At 36.4% G+C, this 24,770-nt stretch overlaps 1 pseudogene; it reads left to right on the top strand.

The window, feature by feature from the left end:
• Positions 1–1,907: 1,907 nt before the first annotated feature.
• LOC121366237 lies at positions 1,908–17,824 on the top strand (annotated as a pseudogene).
• Positions 17,825–24,770: the final 6,946 nt, after the last annotated feature.

The following is a 24,770-nucleotide window of genomic DNA, read 5'->3' as shown; positions in this document are numbered from 1 at the left end:
CAAAATTAAACCCTTCTTACTTCCGGATTTAACTATCTTCATCTTTTTTACTCTTTTAGTTTTTTTCACACTTCATCTTCCTGTCCTGAGCTCCTGACACTTGTTATTCTCTTTTGTTTTGTTTTGGTTCATTTCTAAGCTTCCTTGTGATGCTAATCTAGCACTCCGTCGAAATGATCTTTTGTTTATGGAGTTGGAGATTTTAAAGAAAGTGTTGTCATCTTCAAAACACTTTGTCTTCCTCTAGTTCATGTCTCTCTTCTGTGTCGTTCAAAAATTGCGAACACTTTCGGACTTGGGTATAGAAAATATCCGAACCAGTTTTCAATATTAGGTTTGGAATTATCAGAATCAGTTTCAACATTGGGTTTGGAAATACTGGAACTTTCAATATTAGGCTTGGAACTGGATTCAAAATGGGTCTAGGGAATTATCAGAAATGTCAGTATTGGTTTTGAAATTATCAGAACTGGCCTCAATATTAGTTTGGATTATCAAAACTATTTTCAGAATGGTTTGGAATATTAGATTTGGGACTCAACATGAGATGGTTTTTTACATCTGCTGGCTTAAGTTTGTCCAGTTCAGTTGACGGGACATTTTACATTACTTCTTGAGATTTAACTTTAGTTGTCTTTATCTCTCCTTCCTCTTTAAATGGACTTTCCTTCATTTTTCTACTTATTCCTATCATTTTTTGAATCACTTTTACTTCCTTTTTTTTCCCTTCTTTAGAACTCTCCAATTGTTTTGGTCTTTGCTTAACTGGTTTTTGGCACTACTCACGCTTAGGGTTTCCAGATGAGAGACCTGGTAGTGCTAGTAAAGCTATGGGTAGTTCAAATGTACTACTAGTGGGTGGGTGTGGTTGAGTAGAAGTGGACAACCCACTTGTTGATAGTAAACTAGTGATTGATCTGTTGACGCATTAGTGTTAAGTGGTATTCCTCATTAGTGGGTGGTTCTGGAGGGTGGAGTCATTGTTCAATTATATCTAGAATGCTCTTAAGGAGCTCAGGTGATTTTAGCTTCTAATGCATTTCAACAAGTTCCTCAATTGTATGACTTGCCTGAACACCTGGATAGAGAGAGAGAGATGAGAGAAGAGAGAAAGAGTTTATCAATTGTTTATACTAACTTACTTTTTCAATTCATCTAATACTGATGATCGCAATTTAGTCCGTACTCATTTTTACTCATTCCCTCTTTTCTTTCATAGTCATGTAAGAAACGACGGAGGAGTACTTCGACGTGCTCTTTTTGAGCTCGATATGAAGGGCTACATTTGAAAGAAATGTTGCTATCTTTCATGATCTAGTAAGTTGTGGTGCGTACCTCTTCTTCAATACAGCAAGACATTTCTTTCTAAACTGATCAAACGTTCCATCTGTTTGAGTCTGTCTAAAAAGCTTGAATAGAAGGTAAAGCATCTGCTTCCATGCCAGAGAAATATTAACCCTTCTATTAGAAAAGGGGTGTGACTTTTAACTAATAAATTTTATATTATTATTAAGTCTTTTAATCATGTGATGTTTTATGAGTGGAAAGAAATATAGTAAGAGTTCCACGACAAGTGAGTGTTAAAGCACAGCTCTTAGCACTTAAAACTAGTTAACAGCTGGTATAATAGTGGTATTGCAAATGGACAAAGTTTACTGAGTACAAAATTACCTTCTTAGTGAAATAGTACAGTGACCTGGTTATCTAGTGAGTGAAGTGATGATCATAATAAAATCTGTTCAGACTGTGTTGTCAATCGACTAGACTGTTATGGTGTCTCTTGTTCTTTGCTTCCAGATGTCGCTCGTAAAGTTAATTTTCAACTTGGACAAAGGAAGAGAGGTGTGGCACCTCTAAGATGACTCCAACTCTTGAGTCTCATAGAGTTGAGGCAAATGATATAGATAATGGTGCTAACAGAGAAGATTGACTTTATATCCTCTGAGAGATTTGTTACAGGAGATAATTCATCAAGAAAAACAAAACCTGGAACAAAATCATGGGATACATATACCAATAGAAGGTTTGTTACCATGGTTACTTGTGTCTATGTCTATCTGTTATTTTAGATGGAGGATCACAGCTTGTATTGATGAGGAAGTACTTTCCATAGGTGGGGGGAGCGTTCCCTCTGTCCTTCTCATGGTAGTCAGTTTACTACTGATCCATCTACAATGTACTTGATCAGGTGATTATCACCTGACAAATTTATATTTATTTATTATTAGTTGTTGTATCTAGATATGGCCAACTGACAAATGTCATTCACAGATATTTCAAAAAACTAGAGTAAGTATATATCATTATATTGTTTAAGTGAGAATTTGTTTAACTTTGAACTTCAATCAATCAAAAAAACCATTGCTATTATAGAATGCATTTATAATTATACCTGTTTCCTAATCCTTATGATTGTAGTCTCATTCCTAATCCATTATGATTGTAGTCTCATTCCCAATCTTATAGAAAAGAACATTCATGTCTTATATCTTAGTGGACGAAGAGCAAAGTTTGAAAAACTCTCAGGGTATGTACCACAAGACAGAGTAATTTAGATTAAATTGTTTCTTTCCTCTCTCTTCTCTCCCTAGCTTCCATCCTGATAGAGTTACTCCATCTCCTCTTCCACCTGAGGGAAGGTAAAATCACTTTATATGGATTAATTTTTTAGCACCATATAAATAAATAAATTAATTATCATTGTTTGTTTGTATGAATGACATCATTATTAAATCATTGTTAGATAATTCAACAATTTTTAGAAGAAGAGAAAATCCATAGTTTACGAGGATGAGGTATGGATGCAAGGTTACAACAATGGATGTATGGATGGACTGACAGATGTAAAAATGGACAAATGTATTGAACAATGGATCCATTTCTGTGTAGGAGTTGTTAGTATACCGATGTTCGCTCATGTGTGCCCAATTTTCCTATGTTGAGTGCCCGCTAGTCCTCGGTGATGATCGATCGTCTCCATCTCCTCCTATGCCTCCTCTGACTATGTTGTCTCAGACAGCACCTTCTGAGGTATGATCTATATAGAATTTACAAAATAATCTATCAAATAATTTTTTTGTGTTCTTTTAGTTTCAGTTGTCATGGCAACCTTATCATCAACAACATTAAGAGAACAAATAACACAAACCACACCAGCAGCAGCGTGTCTACACGGCCAGAACAATGAGACAACACATATCACTGATGAAGCTTCTACAATACCAGATACAAGTACAGATACAATCCCATTTACAATGGATCCAGTAGCAACACTAATACACTAAGTTAGGAGACTCTAATCCTGGAATATTGACTAATGCTCTTAAAGAACCAGAAGAAGTGGAAGAACCTGAAGAAGCTGTACATTCAAAGCTAAAACAAAATAAAACTCCATCTCATGAAAGACGAAAATCTCGTAAAGGAAGCTTTGGTGATCAAAGAGATGATAGGAAAGAGACATCAAAGAGGGTGGTCTTCGTCGTTATCAAAATAGTGGTACAAATGAAGACAGTGATTACGAGAGTGATGAAGTGTCTAGATTGTCACAAAATAAAGGCCAAATTGGTCTTGATCATTTGAGACGTGATCAACCTTTCTCCCATGGTCAATCGGACATGCTATGTGCCTTAGTAAGGAGAGCATTCCATCAGACAGAGGAACAACAGATACAATTTGAACAGATTTTGAGACACGAATATGGAGAAAGAGCAAAGGAGAAGTAAGTAGACATCTGAGAGATGTGTACTGTAACAATAACTGCCACAAGGAAGTATACAATGTGTCTCATTTAGTACACTCAATATTAACAGTAACTACAAACATAGAACAATAGTACAATATAATTCAATGTTACAAGCTTACTAAATGACCTACTCTTATTGGTTGGCTAATGTTCTCTATAGCCACAAAGTGTTTATGTCACATTTTGTGTTGTTTTAATCAGCTGGTATTTTATTGTCTAGATATTGGCACGAGAGTTGGTGGCACAGCTGCAAATTCTAGAAAATAATGCTCATTCATTTTTATAAGCCAGGAAATTTTGTGGTAAGTTTTTTAAAGGAACTTTGCATTCTCTCTCACTCTCACACTCTCTCACTCTCTCTCTCTCTCTCTCTCTCTCTCTCCTCTCTCCTCTCTCTCTCTCTCTCACAGACTCGTAATGGATATGACATTTGGCTACAAAGTGAAAAACTTAGGTCCGTCAACAACTTGATAAATTCTGGCACTTTCAATTACCTAAACTTCAAACATTGCCACAGTTTTATTCCCCAGATTATATCACAAAGCCTACATTACTCTCTTAGAGAAAATAATCTGGTTAACTAATTTCTGTCTCACTCTCCTTTTTACTCTTTCTTTAATAGTTCTGAGAGTCGATCTTTCTCGTAGAGAACCAGTTCGTGGAGGACGTACTCCTTCTTCTCCCTCTCAACGCAACTGCGAGAGATTATTAACAGAGTTTGGTCTTCGTTATGGAGTGGTTAGTTGTGATATTTAAATGTAAGAGTATTAATATTTATTACTTTAGGGAGAAACTCTTTAGAAGATTAATTTATTTGGACTATTTAGCAAAGTATTTTGTATTTGTCCATTTTATTAATCTATCTGTCCATTTGTAGACACTTTGATTATGAGGTGTGGTATATTCGTCATTGTACTGAAGAAGTGAACTGAGCTATTCGAGGTCTCATACCTCATAATAGAGCCAAAATACCGCCACTAGAAGAGAGGTCCTTTAATTTATTGCTCACAAATACATATATTACATCAGTTAACTAGAACATTAGTGCATGTGATAGTATATATATGTATGACATGTACATATATAATTATATATATAGATATAATTATATATATAGATATAATATATATATATATATAGAACAGAATTAAAGGACAAAAGAACAGGGCTCTCGCAGTGTTGCTGTTACTCATGAGTTTCACGCGTTATCGATCATCAGACAGCTGTCTGATGATTGCATAATGCATGAAACTCGAAGTAACAGCAACACAGTGAGAGCCCTGTTCTTTTGTCCTTTAACCTGTTCTAACCGCTCTGTCTAAACGACATCGAGCACTCTTCAACAGACTTAGATACTTCAATATATGTACATATATATATATATATTCTTTATTAGATGGATATATTACGTAACACAGTAACATTTACTTCATGGTCAAGCTGATAACTCACTTACACGTATTGACAGATTGTTCCAAGGATCTGATCCACAACTTGGAGTGGGTAAGTTATAAAGGAGATATCACTATATGGTCACCTACCATTTCCTCTCTCACATACACACATTCAGCATCACTTATTGATCTGTTAAAAGAAGTATTAGATGCAGAACAAACATTATTTGGTCAAAAGAGCCGGACCTTTAGATGCGTGGTTGAAGAGATATTTAAAGGTATGGCCATAATATATTTTTGAGTTGTAATAATATACTTGCTGGTATAATTTAGAATGGTTTTGTTCTGAGATATGAGCGTAGAAAAGAAATTGTGGCTGTTGAAGTCTTCAGTACTAGAAATATTGCGCCATTTTTCCTAACACCTGTTTTAGTGAGGTTGTTACTAAAAAAATAGAAATATTATGATATTACTTTGCTATAATGTTGCTAAATATAGATCAATGCTCTCTTATTGGCTATCAGAGAAGAAATAAGTAATTATCGAGTTTATCAAACTGTTTTCAGACGGTGAGTAACCTTATTAATGTAATGAATTATTCATGAATTTTATTAACAGGTATTTTAACATCGTTCCACTTGCTAAAGTGGAATTTTACCAACTCCTTTGTGCTGACGCATGCAGTTTGTGTGCCAGAGCTATCCACGATCCAGTGAGTGTTGATAATGTGTTGCTATGACGACCTTATTATTGTATTTTCATACAGGTATCTAGGCAACGCCTCAACCTTGAAATGTTAGGCCTTCTTTACCGGTTAAATGACCGGGATATTGAGTGGTCAAATGTCATACCAACAGAGTAAGTGTTGTTGTTGTAAATATGTGTTATACTAATCATTTTTAGGATGCAACAATGGAGAAATGAATTTGTTCACTTAGCTTTAGTATGGATGGATGTGTTAGCTAAACAGATCAACCAATGGGTTTTATTAGCCATCAGAGAAGACCAAGTAAGTCGTAATATGATGACAAAAATCATAGCAAATTATATCTCTCTATTTCTTTGACTTGTCCTTCCTTAGTGGACAGTTCTTACATTGCTGGTGCTACTCATTCTCGCTCTCCATCTATTGATGATCGTTCTTCTACTAATTCATTAACTATTCTACCTAACAATGTCCATATTAGTCCGTTTCCTTCTACCATATCTAATTCTCCCATGTCTCTTCATTCAACTTTAACTCACCACACACAAAGTGCATTCACTCCTGTTAAACAACCTGGATATAACCGAGAGACTCTATCACCAATGGTATGTATTATGGTAGTTGAGTTCATCAATCTATCTATGCTATATTTCCTTTAGTCTGAAGCAAGTGGTGGTATATCAGAGATAACTCTTCACATACTTCCTTTGGCAGTCTTGAGAATTCGACTACAACACTTCCTTTACCAACAAAGAAATCAAACAAGAAATTAAACAATGTACCAACTAATACACTAATAAATTTTGGCAAAGGAGGAGGAGCCAATTTGACAGATAGTACCCTCGTACCGATGTTCACTCTCCTAGTCCTTTGTCTGATAATAAGGACTACACTCCTAACAATTCTCCTCCACCCATACTTTCTACGTTGGAACTAGATAGAAAGAAAGAAGCAGAGTCAACAAGAGAGGATGGAGTTGTAAACAATGGCGTGGTTATTGCCGCTGAAGTGTACCAGGAGAGATGATATAGAGGAGCCACTGAGTCCTCAGAAGAGGTTATCCCCAGCAGCAAAGTGGAATCATTAGTGGTGGTTGAAAATGGATTTCAATCACCACATTCATCTCCAATCAACATACCCACACCCACTGGAGATTATGTCCCCCCCCTAGGAGGAGTCATGCACCACTACCAAGAGATCAAGCCCTTGAGGAGGATGATGAGGAAGGATTGATGAAGTTTTTGCCAAAATTCCCAGACCTCTCCGTCTTAAATTTCACAACCAAACCTTCAAAACTCCCAGCAAACCACCTCAAATATCTTTAGTCCCTAATTTATCATCAATCCATGGAACTACCACATCAAACTAGTATCAAAGTCCCCCAGACAGACTCCTATGGGTGGAGCTAAGCCACTGGAACCTGTACAAACATCTGTTTATTCTGACATTGATGACATTTCTAGTTCTCCCGCTGTTCTCCCATTTCACCTACTCCTTCTACTGATGCTGTTTGTTACTTCTTCCTTTGTCTAACTCTCCGTTGATCTTGTTAGTATGTATATACGTCTGGCATCCTTTGTGGGGAACCTTCTTCATGTTTTGACGCCAAAGATTCGTCAAGGGTTTCAACCACCAGGGCTTGATGGCTCTGTTGAGGTTCCAACTGAAGTGGCTCAAATAAGACGACTGATGACAAGCATACAACAACAGGCTGAAAGTATGAGGATTGAATTCTTGAAGAAGATACATAAAGTCAGTATATTTGGTAACATTCTAGGATATTTTAGTATACAAACTCCAACAGCACTTACTAATCTCTCTCTCTCTCTCTCTCTCTAGACAATGGTAAACAGTTTAAAACTATATGGTGACAACTTATTGTGTATGGATCTTTGCTGTTGGCCACAAGTGAAGCAATTGGTCTTTTAGGGGAAGAGGTATGTACTATAGACATAACTATATTGTAGAATGATTGGTTACTTTTAATAAAGATGATTCATCATCTACAACGTCGTTCGAGATACTGATGAAAATATGGGCTGTAGACATATTGTTGAGGCTAACCATGGTAGGATGCTATTACTGTCTTGACTACTCTCTCTCTCTCTCTCTCTCTCTCTCTCTCTCTCTCGCTCTAGCTCTCTCTCTCTCTCTCTCTCTCTCTCTCTTGCTCTCTCCTCTCTCTCTCTTCTCTCTCTCTCTCTAAGGCATGCATCATAATGGGATCCCATGTTTGAAGAATGTCCATTCTCTGTTTGAATCTATTACTAGAGATGTATGTAAAGTTTTATGACTATCATGTGACTATCATATGCTTTCTTATACAGATGTGCCTACGTATCAACAATATTCACATGATCATTTCCATCTTTCCTTTGTTGGAATCTCACATTTATACCACAACACTCTCACCTTCAAGCCACACCCCTTTTGGTTCCACAGCCATCTCTAGTGAAGCCAGTTCAGGTGACATACCATAAAAATTCTTATTATTCATGTGTTGGAAATAATTATTTAGGTGTTCAACTTGGAACTGACCAACCCTCAAGCAAAAACTCAGCGACCATTTCCTCACCGTTATGTCCAGAGGTTCGGAAGCAACAACCACTGGAATTGCTGCCTCAGAAAGGTAACATCCCTATTAATTAAGAACTACTTTTCATTACTTAATCCTAAAGCATGCAATGGCCAGAGTGAATCTGACACTGGACCCTCTGGTTTGGGAGTCACTCCTCTGTCTCGACGGAAAATTAGAGTCTGGGTTTCAGTCCACAGAAGCTAACCAGCTGTTAGAATATCTTCAGAATATACAAGATTGTCAACTTCAAATGATTTGTGTCAGAGAAGTAGTGAGTGAATTCCAACAACCTTAAATTATACCTTTGATCTAGATGAACCGGTTTTTCAAACCTGCTTTGACACTATTGCTTAAATTAAAACTAGGTGATTGTCCGATAAGTCGTCGACTTGATCCTATTGTGACATTTCTCATAAGACATTGTAAAGCATTGAAGCAACATCTCTATCCTGACTGTTTTCAGATATTAATCCAAATACTCTGGAAACTAATACTTCAGGTGTGTGTGTGTGTGTGTGTGTTGTAACAATATTTATATATATAGTATGTGTGTAGTAAATTATAGTCTGTTATTTACTAAAGGATATTGAAGAAGAGGCTCTGAAGTTGAGAACTATGAAGAAATATGTAGTATCCCACGCTCATTTATTATTACAAACTATAACAGTTAGTTTTGTTGTCTTGACTATAATACATCCTATTATATTCTGTAGTATTTTATTAAAATTATACATGATGAAGGCCAAGGATTGTCTTTAGAAATACTTACTTCATCTACTGTAAGAGGAATTCTATAATAGTGATCATGTTTGAATCTTATATGTGTGTGTGTGGTTTAGGAGTACTTATTAGCTTTACTTGATGTGTTCATACAACCTACTGAAAGAGTGATAAAGGCATTTGCCAAATTAAGTGGTCCCAGTAAGTTGTCCGTTCATCTTTCCTTGTATCTACAATCTATCTATCATCTTTCTTTCCTGTAGCATTTACACCAAACCTACGTACAATTGGATCAATCGCCAGTTCCTCTAACTTCCCTCAAATTATTTCATGATCTCAGCTTAAAACTTCATACTTATCGCAAATGTTTCACAGGTGAGGAATTTGTCACTGGGTTAATCAAACTAGGAGAAGACTTAGATAGCGAGACCAGCGAACAAAGAGACCTTAGACCTAACGAGGACCCATCAGACAGAGTAATTAAATACACTGTAACATCATCAATCCCAGTTGGGACAGTACTTGCTTGAAGAAGGAATCTTGATTTGCTTGTTAGATTATGCTAACAGTCGTACCAATACACCACTTGAGTCCTCTAGTCCAGAACGTATAAATGCTTTAAATACCTCTCGGCACCATACTGTCAATGAAGAGAGATCTATAACTCCTCATTTATCATCTAACGAGAACCGATCTGATTCTAATCACTCCTTTTATTCCACTGAGTCCTCGTCCACCCACACCTAATCCCAGCCTCCTCAATTCAAAAACAAACCAAATTGTTGGTACAGGTTTGCCGATTTAGAAGACTCTGTTACTGGGTCCTTTTCACAGAGCCCAAATTCTATCAATGAGGCAACCATCGCATCTCTTCACAACAGAGACGTTCTCCTGATGGACTTCAACTATCAGAATTGATCAGGCACGTTTTGGTACATTGTTCCTAATGTTAGATGGTTTTACAACAACGTGCTAGTAAAGACAAACGAGCTAAACAGTTTCTTCAACGACCCAATGTCATAATGGTTTGCCCACAGAGAACAGGGAAATGATATATCATGCTTTAAGATATTCCGAATTTAATTTCTCTCTATTTTTAACTTAGTACATATGTATGATTTGTTCTTGTTGTATGTAGCTCTGTATTTTGATACTTCTCTGTTGATTTTTATATTGATCTCTTTACTGAAGGTATATAGAAGTATTTATATATATATATATATCGTCACATGAATTTTATTTTTTGTTAATGATTTGCAGAAATTTAAATAGGAATATTGAATTATTTTTTAAAAGGGAAAAGATAAGAACAGAAAAAAGAACAATGCTAATTTTCAACCACCAAACATGTATTCTCTATTACCCGACGATGTGATGAATTAACAGCTGCTACATTGTCACATTTACTAAATTCTTGACATCTTCCTCCTTTAATCCTAAAACATACTTGAAAAATTCATACACAGACCAACAGCCTAGCAGTGGACGGTGTCTGATAAATTATCCTCGCTGATAAACCCTCTAAAATAACCGCGTACTCCCTTACTTGGTATATCTTGTACATAGCATTTAACATGCCATGTATTTGTTTGTTTCTTGCAAGAGTCCTTTTTTGTGCATGAGTGTTTAAAAGGGTTTTTGCTACATCGAGAGGTTGTGGTCGCTGCAGCTGCAATTGCACCAGCAGCACCTCCTGATAACATGTGTGACAGAGGATCATAGCGTCTCTGAGGATTAAGGAAGTTCTTGTAAAAACTCGTAATAATGAAGTGAAAGACTTGAAAGGGTATGTTCATTGTGAGTTGAGTTGTGTAACTACGATAGAAAGCACTAAATCCTTCTTCACCTAAGACAATTTGGCACAATGGAGAGCTCTCTATAAGGAGTATTATAAAACTTGTAGCCTTTGTTTAACAACTGAAAGGAAAGGACGAATATATTACAAATTTGATGCATTCTATGATTTACCTTCAATAGGATTCATACAGCCATCATGAACCAAGGTTGCTATGGCAGCAGCTGTACCTGTAAAACCAATGAAAATCACACCCTATGACAGGCACACTCACTTGAGAGGATGATGTTATTATGATATTGCGGAGCCATCTCTTACTAAATCATACGATGGAAAAGTACATGGCATGAGCTGGTCCTGCTCCTACAGCTACCACACCTATTCCTTTAAACAAGACACGTGGGTTTTTGGTACTAAAGATGGTCTTAAAGGCTTCAAAGAGACTCCGATATCTTTGCCTGAGGATTGGTATAAGCTGCATCATTCTAGTCTTTAAAAGAAAGAGAGAGCGAAGAGAGAATAAGAGAGAGAGAGAAGAGAGAGAGAGAGAGATGAAGCAGACAACAACAAATGTACTAGCAATTTGAAAGACTTGTAAAACGACAATTTACAATATAGTCAAAAAAAGGAAATCAATGCAAAGCCATAACATGACAAATTATACTGTGTAGGATAAGCAGGACATGTGATCATGTAAACATGTAATATAATAATACATGATTTATGAATATAGTAATATATAATACATGAGACATGTAATGTGTGTATTTTATAGTACATCACTCATGTAAATAGATGTATTATTATATTATATGAGTTATGTAATATATATAATTATATATATATAATTATGTTGCAGTTGAGAGTAGTTGCCAACACACAATGACAGGACTGATGGCACAAGGACCACTTAAGTTATTGGAGTATCTCACACATTAATAGCATGCATAGTAGGTGTAAAATTTAACATATGCAACATTGGTTAGCTTTCTAATCTACTATTATTAACACTATATAATATCAATTATGTATTAATATCTCCATGTTAAGATATAATAACTGATAATGAATATTAGGAAATATGGAGATATGAGATCATAAACGTTTATAAGTCTATTAGTAATACAATCAGCACAGAGTTCAAATAATAAAATATTCTAATGGACCTTGTAATGTACCTAAATAAAATCCTTTATCCATTGTTTATTTCATACACTATTGTTTGTTCATATACCTTAACACAGTCTACAGGATACATAACACAGTGCTCCCATTATACCAGCTGCACCCAGCAAAAAGATGAGCTGTTAATTTCTCAGTTGGCAAAACTCTCATAATCCACTTCTCCCATATCTTGAAAACTAGAAGAGAAAAAATATCCATTAGAGCTCCTGTTCTTAATCCAGCCATCCAGTTACCTAGTAGCTTCAGCTACAGTGTGTCTATTAGTATCATACTGCTACTATTGTATTAGGATCCAGACTTGTTGTTGTTTCTTGAGTCAGGAGTGTAGGCCATATAAGAATTATCTACTCTTACCAAATACTGCAAATAAAGGAAAACAAACAAAGAAGAATTGGATATGAAGAAACTGCGTGAAAAGTAAGGACAAAGCAATCGACTTAAATTCTACAAGTCATGTGCAACAAGTTAGGGCTCTAGTGCTTAATGTAGTGCTGTGCAGCCTTGTAGCTGCTTGTTCTAATTAAAAACCCACCTTAGTTTTTGGAGAGCTTGAATGTTCCAACGTGCTCGATTATTTAAAACGGAAGGAAGAAAGAATGTTAGATTTGTCTGGAACTCTAAACTAAGGGACAGAGGGCAAGCTAAAAATATAAATACCCATGTCCATACACTTAGCATGCAGCAACACACCTACAATGAGAGGGTGTGGCTTTGAAACAAATGGGTGTGGTGGCTTATTGTGGTGTTGGGGCCACGTTTTTGTTGCTCAAAAATTACCTACCTTTTCTTTACCTTCCGCCGTATGTATGAACCAGAAGAGAGATGTAAAGAGTTAAATTTTATGAAATTATTTTATGTTTAATTTCATAGTTTATAGCATACTATGACGAAAGACGGATGATGAGATCTCCCCAGATCTCTGGCAAGAAGCTTGCCTGGATTGTCATAAGGTATTAACACTAACTATAGACAAAATTTTGTTATAGTTATTTTAGTTCATATTCGATGAAAAGGGTTTAGTACGGACAGCAGTTAGACTCATTTGACGAGTTTATTCAAATGTCTGTCCAGAGAATGTAGAGGGACACCCCTATTGAATTTACAAGCAGAGGCCCAATTATGATGAGAATGAAACACCAGTAAGTAATGAAGTAACTCTGTTAATAAAGTAATTATTGTCTGTTGTATAATAGCCAAGGTTACTCTCTCAAGTTTTTGAACAAATCTATTTATCTAAACCAAAAACTCATGGGGAAAAAGATGGCAAAGCTGTCTACCCTAATGCCAAAGAAGCCAGACTCGAAACCTCACGTGAGTTATCAACCCACCTGACACACCTCTAATTGTGTCCTATAGATACTCAGCACCATTGTATGTTGATATTAAGAAAAACGGCTATTACCTATGAAGACGATGACCCTAAGGAAGAACTCCATCCAAAACCTTTATTGGCAAGATCCCTATCAGTTACGATCAATTATTGTCTTGTGAGTCAACTGACAGATCGTGACTTAAATGAAATTAATACGAAGTTGTTCCTCTTGACCCTGGGGGTTATTTCATTATAAAATGGGTTGAGAAAGTCTTTGATTGCTCGGAGAAAATGGCCACCAATACAGTTCATGTATTGCTAGAAGAAAAAGACTCAAAATATGTCACAACCTGCTGAAATAAGATCTATATTGAGAACTCAAAGTCGACCTGTAAGTACCCTCTGGGTGAGTCAGCTCTCTAGAGGAGGGACAGGGGTTAAGAAAAGTGCTATTGGTCAAAAGGATTGTGGCAACATTACCGTATATCAGACAAGAGATACCAATAATGATAGTTTTTAGAGCATTGGGATTTGTATCTGATAGTTTTTTGATATTTTGGAACAAACATATCTACGACTTTAACGATATCGAAAATGATGAAATGGTTAGTCATATGACCTGCATGTGATGACATGTGATCTTTTTGTAGTTAAAACCTTCATTGGATGAAGCCTTTGTATTATCCAAGAACAAAATGTGCTCTTAATTTCATTGGAGTAAGAGGGGCTAAAACCTGGAGTCACTCGAGGAGAAGACATAATAAAGTATGCTAAAGACATCCTTCAAAAAGAGCTCCTCCCAAATGTGGGCGTGTCAGTTTTTGTGAGACTCGAAAAGCATATTTTCTTGGGCTATATGTCCATCGACTTTTACAAGCAGCTCTGGGGCGGAGGAGAAAACTGGATGACAGAGATTCACTATGGCAACAAGAGACTAGATCATAGCTGGTCCTCTTTTAGCCTTTCTCTTTAGGGGTAACCAAAAGATGTGAATTAATTGTATGTTTATTTTTTATGACTATAGCTTGTTTAGAAATTTAACAAAAAAGAAGTGAGACTATTGCCTCAGAAGTTTATTGACAAAGGAAGAGTATGTTGTGACTGTTGGTTATATTTTACTTGTAATTGACTTGTTTTCTTTCTTTATAGGATTTCAATTTGAGAATTGGCTATTAAAACTAAAACAATTACTGATGGTCTCCGATATTCCCTGGCTACTGGGAATTGGGTGATCAGAAGAAAGCTCATCAGACTGAGAGTGGGGTGTCACAGGTTCTCAATCGATTGACGTTTGCCTCGGACTCTATCTCACTTGAGAGCCTCAACTCTCCAGTTGGACGAGATGGGAAACTAGCACGGCCCGGCAGTTACATAATACCCACTGGGGTATGATCTGTCCTGCTGAAACCCCAGAGGTAAACTACCTTCGTTATTAACTTCAATTAAATAAATGATTGTAGGGTCATGCTGTCGGCCTTAGTTTTAAAACCTTGCTCTAATGGGAAACATTAGTGTTGGAAGTCAACATGCCCCTATCTTAGAATTTTAGAGGAGTGGTCTATGGAGAATTTGGAGGAGATAACTGCTCAGCTATTGCTAAGTAATATAATTCTTAGACCAAATTACCTATTTACTTGTGACACAATTATTATTTAGTTCTACAAAGATCTTTGTCAATGGTAACTGGGTCGGGATACATCGAGAGCCAGAACTTTTGATGACAACATTGATAAGATTAAGAAGACAAATGGACATTATGTATCTGAGGTATGTTGTTTAGTTGTAATTCAATAAATGTCGATCTCTCTCTCTCTCTCTCTCTGTCTTGTAGGTTTCAATGGTTCGTAGTTTAGTAGAGAGAGGGAAATAAGATTTTACTGAATGCTGGAAGGATATGTCGTCCGTCTCCTCATTGTTGAAAACCCAGATTGGGCTACTGAAGAACATCATATTCAAATGTTAAAAGAAGGGAGTACAATAATGCCAGGTGGTTGGAGCATCTTAAATAATGTAAATAACTGGCTGTTTAGTTGGAAGGATCTTGTACTGGGGGTGTGGTTGAGTATTTGATTGTCTAGAAGAGGAGACTGTCATGATTGCTATGACACCAGATGATCTTAATCCAGAGGGTGGAGCTTCATATTTTTTCCACCTACACTCATTGTGAAATTCATCCAGCAATGATTTTAGGTAACATGTAAAGAAGAGAAATTAAATTGTAACATTAACTCTCTCTCTCATAGGAGTATGGTGCTAGTATTTTCCATTCCATGATCATAACAGTCTCCTCGTAATCCTACCAGTTGCTTGGGCAAACAAAGCCATGGGCGTGTATATCACTAATTATCATGTTCGTATGGATTACCTTGCCCAGTCCTTTATTACCCTCAAAAACCTCTCGTAACAACTACGTTCCATGGAATATCTCCGGTTCAGAGAATTACCAGAATGGTTAGGATCATGAGACCTGATAACCTTTTAACCTTTGACCTAATTTTTTCTAGGCATCAACGCTATAGTTGTATAGTTTCAGATACTGGCTATAATCAAGAAACTCAGTTATTATGAATGCAATCAGCTATTGATAGGGGGGGTGTATTCAGGGTTAGTTTCCAAATACCAAATACCATATATACTCTATTTATAATAAAAATAAATGGTATTCTAAATATAGGTCTGTATTTATCGATCGTATTAAAGACAGGAATCAAAAGCGGGGATTTTGATCAAAGAGGAAATGTTTGAAAAACTACAGTGGACACTTGTGCAGGGGACATCCAACTTTATTTCAACCCTCCCAATTCTTGACACACCCATTTTTTACAGGTATGCGTAATGCATCCTACGACAAATATGGATGATGATGGGATTATAGTTCCTGGTCTACGAGTGAGTTTGAAATGATGCCATTATTGGGCAAAACTATTACTTACCTGATATTACGATGAGAGTGGTAAAACCCTAGTCATTAAGACTGCTAATTAATTGAAGTGAATATCACTTGGCTTGAAGGTAATGCTCCCAACCGGTGATATCAAAAACGAGATGCTAGTACTTTTTGAGATCAAGTGAAACTGGAATTATAGATCAAAGTAAATTTTCGAATTATAAGTACACAAAAGTAATATTGTAGTCTGTCTTGTAGGTGATGTTATCATGAATCAAGATGGTTCCAAATTCTGGAAAATTCAGAGTCCGTTCTGTTAGAGTACCTCAATTGGAGGACAAATTTGCTAGTGTCAATGGACAAAAGGGTACCTGTTGTAATCACTGTATCGCACAAGATAGGCAAGTCTTCTCATTGAATAATCATAAGGCTTGCCTCCCAGTTTTGGGCTGGTCTTTGTCATGTGACATTATGATGCCGGCCTATAGCATAAGAGTTTACCCTAAATCTCATTGATTAAAACATGCTGTGAGATTTATTAAAGCCATCTTTACATAATAATAAACTAAGCTATCATTATACTTTATTATAGTGACATCATAGGATATGCAATTTAAGGAGCTAAAACAGCGAGGACTTTCCCCTGATGTTATTATTAACCCTCATGCTATTCCTTTCTCGGAGCAATTGGCATATTGATAGAATGTCTTCAGGGCAAGGTATGTCACATGATATCACCTGATATTTACTTATATATTATATAAAGGTATCTGCTAAATAAAGGTGAGATTGGAAATGCACACCCTTTAACGATGCTGTCACTGGACAAAAAAATCTCGAGCTACTCAATGAACTATAATTAATCATTTGAGAGGCAATGAGGTGGGTGGTACACTTGATATTACTTCTCTTAAAATAGATATATATGGTAGGGCGTTATATAATGGTTCAAAATGGTCGTAAACTAAACACTCAAGTCTTCATTGGCCCCACCTATTACCAACGACTAAAACACATGGTCGATGAAAGAAGTCATTCAAGAGCTCAGGGTCCTGTTCCAAATCCTGACAGGCACCCATGGAAGGTCTTCTAGGTGGGTGGAGCTTAATGTACCTTTCATAATGCCGGTTATATGTTATCTAACTTTCCTTGATAATCACATATTATTATACTCCTCATTCCGGATTTCTTAGGGATGGAGGTTGAGATTTGGAGAAATGGAAAGTGGACGCCAAATAAGCGCATGGTGGTGCTCAATTTCTACATGAAGAGACTTTATATCAGTCTCTGATGCTTATAAAGTTTCATTTGTGTCAATCTTGGTGGTCTCATTGCTTGACGTAACTTACAGACAAATTCATTTGAATGAGCGTTGGGATGTAAGAAACAAAAACCCAAATCTCTTTACATAGGAATAAAACCTTATGAGTGGTAATTATTGTTCCAGAACTCATGTCAATGAGTATTGCCCTCGCATTATGACATTCATGAGTAACTCTCATTAGACATAATGAGTAACTCTCCTTAATTAGGATTCATAAAAACTATCTCTTCTCCTCACATTGTTGGATTTGTAATACTTATTATATTCATTCTTCATTAATATCTCTTAGCTTGTCATCTTTACTCGTACTTGGATATACACTTGTGTATATAGATATAAAATAATAAATAATAATAATATTCCCTTGATAACAACTATATGTCTTGATACAGCCTGTTTAGGCAGTTAAGTGCAATTCTATTGCCATGGCACTCACAATGGAATTAGTTATTTATTGGTAATTAGAACTTAAAACTAAAAATTTGATGTTATATTTACACATGATGACCAAAGTTGATAAAGTACTTCACATCTGAAACAACTTCCAAAATACATTCCTGTGTTACATGCCAAGATCCAAACACACTTCTTTAAACTACCTTATAAGGAATTTTTCTGGCAGGGGGGACTTGGATAGAAGATAGCTTCACTATTAGTACTAGTATTATCTTTATAACAGAATATTTAGTCAGCTTATTATTTTACAGTCTTTTTTGCTTTCTGGTTTACAACTGCAAGCAGTTTTACTTAGCAACAATATCAACAATATGGCTGATATAGGAGGATCATGGAGCGTTATAGTACATAGAGATAATTCTGATACAGTACATCAAATTGCTATTCCATATCCTCAAGTGAGTATTTGAGACTTGTTTATTATTTGAAAAATAATTGTCGTTTTTAGAAGTTGTCTGGTCCATGGGACTTAAAGAATCTGATTTATGAGAAGACTTAAAGTTTTACCAGCAAATATGAGAGTAGTTATTGTGATAACACCAGACAAGAACGTAGTTGAAAGTTCTGATCAACAAGAAACCTTTATTTTTTACGTGGCACTATCCTATGCTAAAAAATGGCACGTGCTCTCCTTTTATTTGGAGCAAACAACAGCTGATCAAGTTAACAATCCTTACATCACAATAGCTATTAGCTTCTTTTGCTCTTGTCCCTTGATAAACATTTATTGTGTTCAATTAATTTTTTTTACAAAGTAAATAACTTTAGAATAGTGAAAAAATATTGTTTAAATTTAAACTAAAGAGAAAAAGTAGCAAATAATTATAAAAAGATTTATTTTTTGAAATTAACTAATTGGATGAATTATTATTAAAAAATACTATTATATTGCTAATTAAAATATATAACAATAGCACATACAGCCATTATATGTGTGTGGAGGGACTAAATACAATAGCAGCATTATAAATTGTAGTGAGTGAAATGTACAAGCTATTAAAGATGTGGTGAAATGACACACATACACACGTAAATTAGGTTATAATGTGATTTTAAGATATGATTTTAAAGATCATTTTCATTACATTAAATGTATTGTAAAGACGTTTAGTAACTCCAGGATACTCTTGTATATGTTTTATGTTCTCTCCAGCTGTTCCATTATCAACTGACCAAAGGCATTTGTTCTGGTTTGATTCCACTTTCCTCTTCAATGAGCAATTTTAGACCCTAAAACACTTACTTCCCTAATAAAGAAAACTAAATTAACATAATCTATCGTCCTACCCTACCTGAGGATTTGAAAATTCAATATCATATGTTCGTCCTGTGTAATGTTTTAAACATAAACAGTCCAGTCTTCTGGCACAGCTCCTCTTCCTCAAAACCGTTCCAAATACAAAACTCACATTAGCAACATAGTGTTTAGGTTCAGACCCAGTGCTTGTGTTAATGTCTTTTCTAGTGGTTCTTCATCAATAATATCCTCTTTATGTACTTGAGGAATCATTTGTGTCTCCTGAATGCTTGATATCCTCGATGTGATCTGGTTCAGTAAAACTATCTACGGTATACTAACAAGAGAAAACATAATGTTATGTATACCACAAACCGATGTCCTCTCTTTATCAAGTAAATCTATACTATAATTTAACGTGGTCACAACTTATTAACTCACAGTGGAAGGTTGAACTAACAGGTATAGAATATATTCTGCCTGTTTAAGGTCCTTACGGTGGATCTTATTCTGCTGGAGGATGTACCTGAAGAAATTCCCATAGTTTGCTCGTCAGCTGATTCAGCACTGACTGCCACGCCTATTTTATATAGATCATAACTAGGAAAACAATATAATAAAAAAACGGGGGCCGTTGATACTAAAAAGTTATTATTAATAATATATAGACAATGTTTATGGTAAACTATGACATATTGTTCTAGGTCTTTAGTATCTTCCAAGTGCAACAAGGTCATGTCTAGCCCCAACTGAATAACGGTCTTTTGTCAACTTTATTAGACCCCTTTGCACCAAGGGGGGCATTAATAGCTTCGAGATTTCGGGTGGAAATATAACTTTCTTTTCCATTCCATAGCTAGTCTGCAGTCTGGGTTTCCCCTCAGTAGTCTCAGGAGGTTTCAGACCCTGCATAAAAATACACATATAGGGTCTGCTATAACACGGTCTCTAAATGAGTTCTTTTCTTAATCACCTTAATATAGGAAGCTTCAGCTCGCTTCTATGTTTGAATGACAGCATTCATTAAGTTCTGTGCATTTTTCACTAACATATAATCTGCCTATTACAGATCGAGAGACAATAGATATAATAGCTATATATATATATATACTAGATATTATTATTGTCTTATGATACTTACCATAATACATCAGTTGAGGACTTGACTGATGCTAGAAATACTTAACTGTTGGCTAAGAGTTGGTATCATTTCAAACACAATGTTGTAGGTTAAGCTTTTCCTGGTAAGAGTTGTTCAGTTTAATGAGGTGGTGTTATTTAAATGTAACCTTTTATAGTGCATTGTTCACTGATCTCAAATTTGCATAGCGAACAATTTGTTGTGCATTAGCTGCAAATATCTTTTAGCTGTGTGTATCATCTCAGACATTGACTATACTGACTTGTGATTATATTTCACACAGTTAGTGATCTAACTTGTATCTTCCTCTCCCACGAGCAACTCGGCCATTTGAAAAAACATCTGACTGGACTCTTTTTAGCAAGAGCTTACAAGGGTGATTACCTTCCCTCCATAAAAAAACTTAGCAGCATCATGAAGAGACTTGGCAGCCACTAGAAAATGATAATATTTCATTTTTTTTCTTGTTTTATTTGAGTAAAAAAGATTTTGAGCACTCACAATAAGGAATTGTTTAAGGAAGGATGCTCAAGTATACCCTCCTATTAATTACCACTAGTGGTAGGTAATGTGCCCATACTGATGTGTCGCTTTGAGAGGAAAGACCCCCAAGGCATCTTCAAGACATTTGAGGACACCAGATGTGAATAGTGATCAGGGGAAGATGTTACCAATGAATATGATAAACTGTAAATTTTTAGAAGTGATATTTCAATTTTCCTCCAGACTTACTTATCTTCATCTTCATCATGTGGTAGGCAGGAGGATGTCCTATTTGGAGGTTCTATATCATCTGTCAGAATAATTACCTCTGTCGAGATGGTGTCCTCCTTTCTCTTGTCTCCATCTTCATTGTTCCCATCAGCGTAAACTGCCCCCCTCTAGTTTTATAAGTAGATGGTGTGGAACGTGTTGATTTATAGCCTTTGTAACAGATCCTACAAAGGAGGGACCACATCAGTGACATTGGTGTTCTTCACTTACACTAACAAGTTGCCAAAGAAACTTTGAGCTTTAGATGCCCCTTGTCTTCTTAAGTGCACTGAAGTTGATCTAACTTGGCAGATCATGGATCCACCTAGAAAGATAATATAAAGAAAACAAGTAAATTGTTTTTTTACAAAAAGAAAATGTTACTTGATAAAGAACAGCAGTCCAATAACATGTGGAGTAACTCTTGGATGAAAGTAGTCCTCTTGAACAATTTTGAAGCTGGTTCAGTACTTGTTAATTTATTCATAACCTCAGAAATTTGTTACTAAAAGTATAGAAAAAAAAAACTAACGTATTGTATTGTAGGCTCTTTGTATTACCTGACAACATCAAGTTGTATCACTAATAAATGCTTCCTTCTTTTCAAATTGTTCCATCAAAAATGATCTTTAGCCATTCCTTCGGCCTTGAGGCTTGCAAAGCAACACTAATCAGACGATCGAGTGGACCAGCTACTCCTGCAGTCAAATCATGCACTATTTGCAGTCAAAAGATGCATCTACAATAGGAGGAGAACATACATAGCATTATACACCATAAAATGCTAGTACTTTTTGCGCCCCCCCCCCCCCAGTCCGACGTAAAACTCAGCTTTCTCTACAATGGTTTGTTGTGCCTCTTCTCCTTGTCTCTGGTGGACAGTTCTGGCTTCCTCGCGCAGTCACTAGAACCCCCCCCCCCCCCCCCCCCCCCCCAATCTGATGACAACTGTGCAAATCAGCAGTATCAAGTATATATTTATTTCTCTCACAGTACTCTAAAAACAAATTTGTACGTCTTTCATAAAAAAATATACATACCCTGAACAGATCTTTAGATATGGTTCATCAAGGAGGAGATAGATGGTGATAGATTGGGCTTGTTGATCAAGAAGTGTTGGATCGCCCTGAGTGTGGACGATATAGTAGACTATCAGCTGGACAAACTCATTCAATTGTGACTCATTAACCTACATCAGTACATGGCCTGAAATAGAAAGAGAAGTCAAAACACACAGCTTGATTTAGCGGCTTGAGGTGGTTAGCATTGGCCATACTATCTAAAGCAAAGGCGATCAGGAACATTCTATGTGACATTCATTGTTGTTGGTTATAACTTTGTTGCCACATTTATGAGATAAGAAGTTCAATTGATCGAGTTCGGACTATTCCCTCAGAATCTACTCTTGCACCTTTGAGCTGTTGAGATAAATGTTGGAGTAATTGTATGGATGTTCGCACATGGTCATTGACCTGGTCTAGTTGATTCTAAAGAATGATGATAAGAGATAGATACCAATGGTTGAAATCTGCACTGACTATAGGGTCTGGTTCATTGATCCTAAGTTACCCAGTAATTCCTATAGCCATCTCAATAGTAGCAGCTTTAATTGTTGCATGCACTATCCACCATTCTTCAGTGTGGAACTTCCCTTTGAAATTAAAGGTAATTAGATCAATATAATAACATCACATAACAATAATACATCTTTATCAAGACTTTCCTAGATTCGCAGACAGACTTAAAAGAGTCTTGCAGGACTGTGACCATGGCATGTTAGCCTTTTGTGAAGCTTCAATAGTAATGTACGGACATGACCTGCCCATCGTTGACTAAGGCTGTCTAAATCTTTGTCGCCTCCTTTTGATCTCTGATCCCGAACCATTTCTCAGCATCTTCGGATCACATGGGAGTCAAGTGTTTAGCATAGCTGATTCTTTATGCAACACACTGAACATGCGGAAGAAAGAAAAAAAAAAAGATCAGTGTAGTGTTTCTTAAAAAGTTGGATCAAATGTAAACAATGAAAAGGTACTTACCGAGCTAAATTTGGGATACAGAGCAGAATAGGCGTGATCGCATTTGTAGTTGGTGTGCTTTTGAGAGAGCGCTAGACGCTTGTGAATTGAGCTGATTGAGTTGCCTGGACCTGCAGTGATACCCTTGTTTTAAGGGTTGTGTATAGGTTTCGAGAGATGCTGATCAAGCTGTTGAAAAACAACCCTCCTGGGGTTAAAAAATAATAGTAACAATAATTTGAAACATTATTGAACATTCAACCTTTTTTCGATTTCGTGACTGATTGCCTCACTCTGCCAGCTGGGGCTCCTATCCAAGGAGGGGTTAGTGATACTTAGACACCAAGAGAAACTGGGGTAAAGATTTTGAAATCTTCATCTTCAAAAACGGACGTGATGATTAGGTCAAAGAGGGTGGTGGCTTGAAGTTAAGGAGATTGTCCTGTGAATGAAACCATAGAAAGGCACAGTATAATACACTTAGATAATGAGGGATACTGTTGGTGCAAATGAAGAAGGTTGTGGTCAATTCAGGAGACCCTGAATAATCCAGTGAGCTGTATGAGAAAGTGGAGCTTTGTATACGACTCGTTAAGAAATAAGTTATGTCATTGGGATCATCGAACGGAGGAGGAGAGACAATTGGGGGTGTTGGCAATAGCAGAGGACTAACTTTTTGAAATGGCACCTTTTATCAATAATGGTTTCTAACTGGAGACATGGCGTGGGCTGTTTGATTGAGGCTCCTGTAAAGCCACTCCCATTGTCCCCACGGCATAAAGTCCACTCATATGTTGGCGTCGTTAGTTGAAGATGCTAAGAGCTTGTTGTCATGGAGACAGGTTCCATTGTTTCAGGAAGAGTTTTTCTTGAAACATTATGAATGCAAGTTAGTACATGTTCCAAAGATTGAACGAATTTTTGTTTCATTGTCATCTTGACCACAAAAGCCATCTTTGGACATTCTCAAGCATTGTTTCTACACCTATTGTATATAATGAACAGTAATTTAAGGAATATCATCCACATCACCAATCTCACAGTGTCTCACTGACAACTCCTTACTCTTTTCTTTGTTTGTAAGTCAGTGATCCAGCCGCTCGTGTTTTCGCCCACATCTGATACCCTTCTTGCTCTTTAGATGACTATGTTGTGGACTACAGAGACAAGCTCCGCCCAGTTTTGTTGATTCTATAGCTTTACGACATCTTGTCATATCATCGACAATATTTGCCTCTAAAAAATGGACATATGAATAAGTAAAAGGAATGCATTACCACTTTATATACTTCACCTGTTGCAGCTGTGAAAATTCTTCTTTACATTAACAATCTCATCAATAGCAGCTGTCAGTGGCTTTTGACCTTCTCTGCCCACATCTTTTCGGGAGCTCAAAAGTTGTTGTCTGAGCTTCTTTGTTTTGTGGATTTTTACGCACTTCAAGTGAAAGTTGATACTACTTTTTGAGTAGTAGGTCTCTAGTTGGTTAGTGAGTTTCTTGATTCTTTTAGATCCCTATTTA

The sequence above is a fragment of the Gigantopelta aegis genome, unplaced genomic scaffold (genome assembly GCF_016097555.1).
Source record: "Gigantopelta aegis isolate Gae_Host unplaced genomic scaffold, Gae_host_genome ctg5060_pilon_pilon, whole genome shotgun sequence".
In the NCBI taxonomy this organism is placed as follows: Eukaryota; Metazoa; Mollusca; class Gastropoda; order Neomphalida; family Peltospiridae; genus Gigantopelta; species Gigantopelta aegis.
This window is presented reverse-complemented; position numbering and strand designations above follow the sequence as displayed.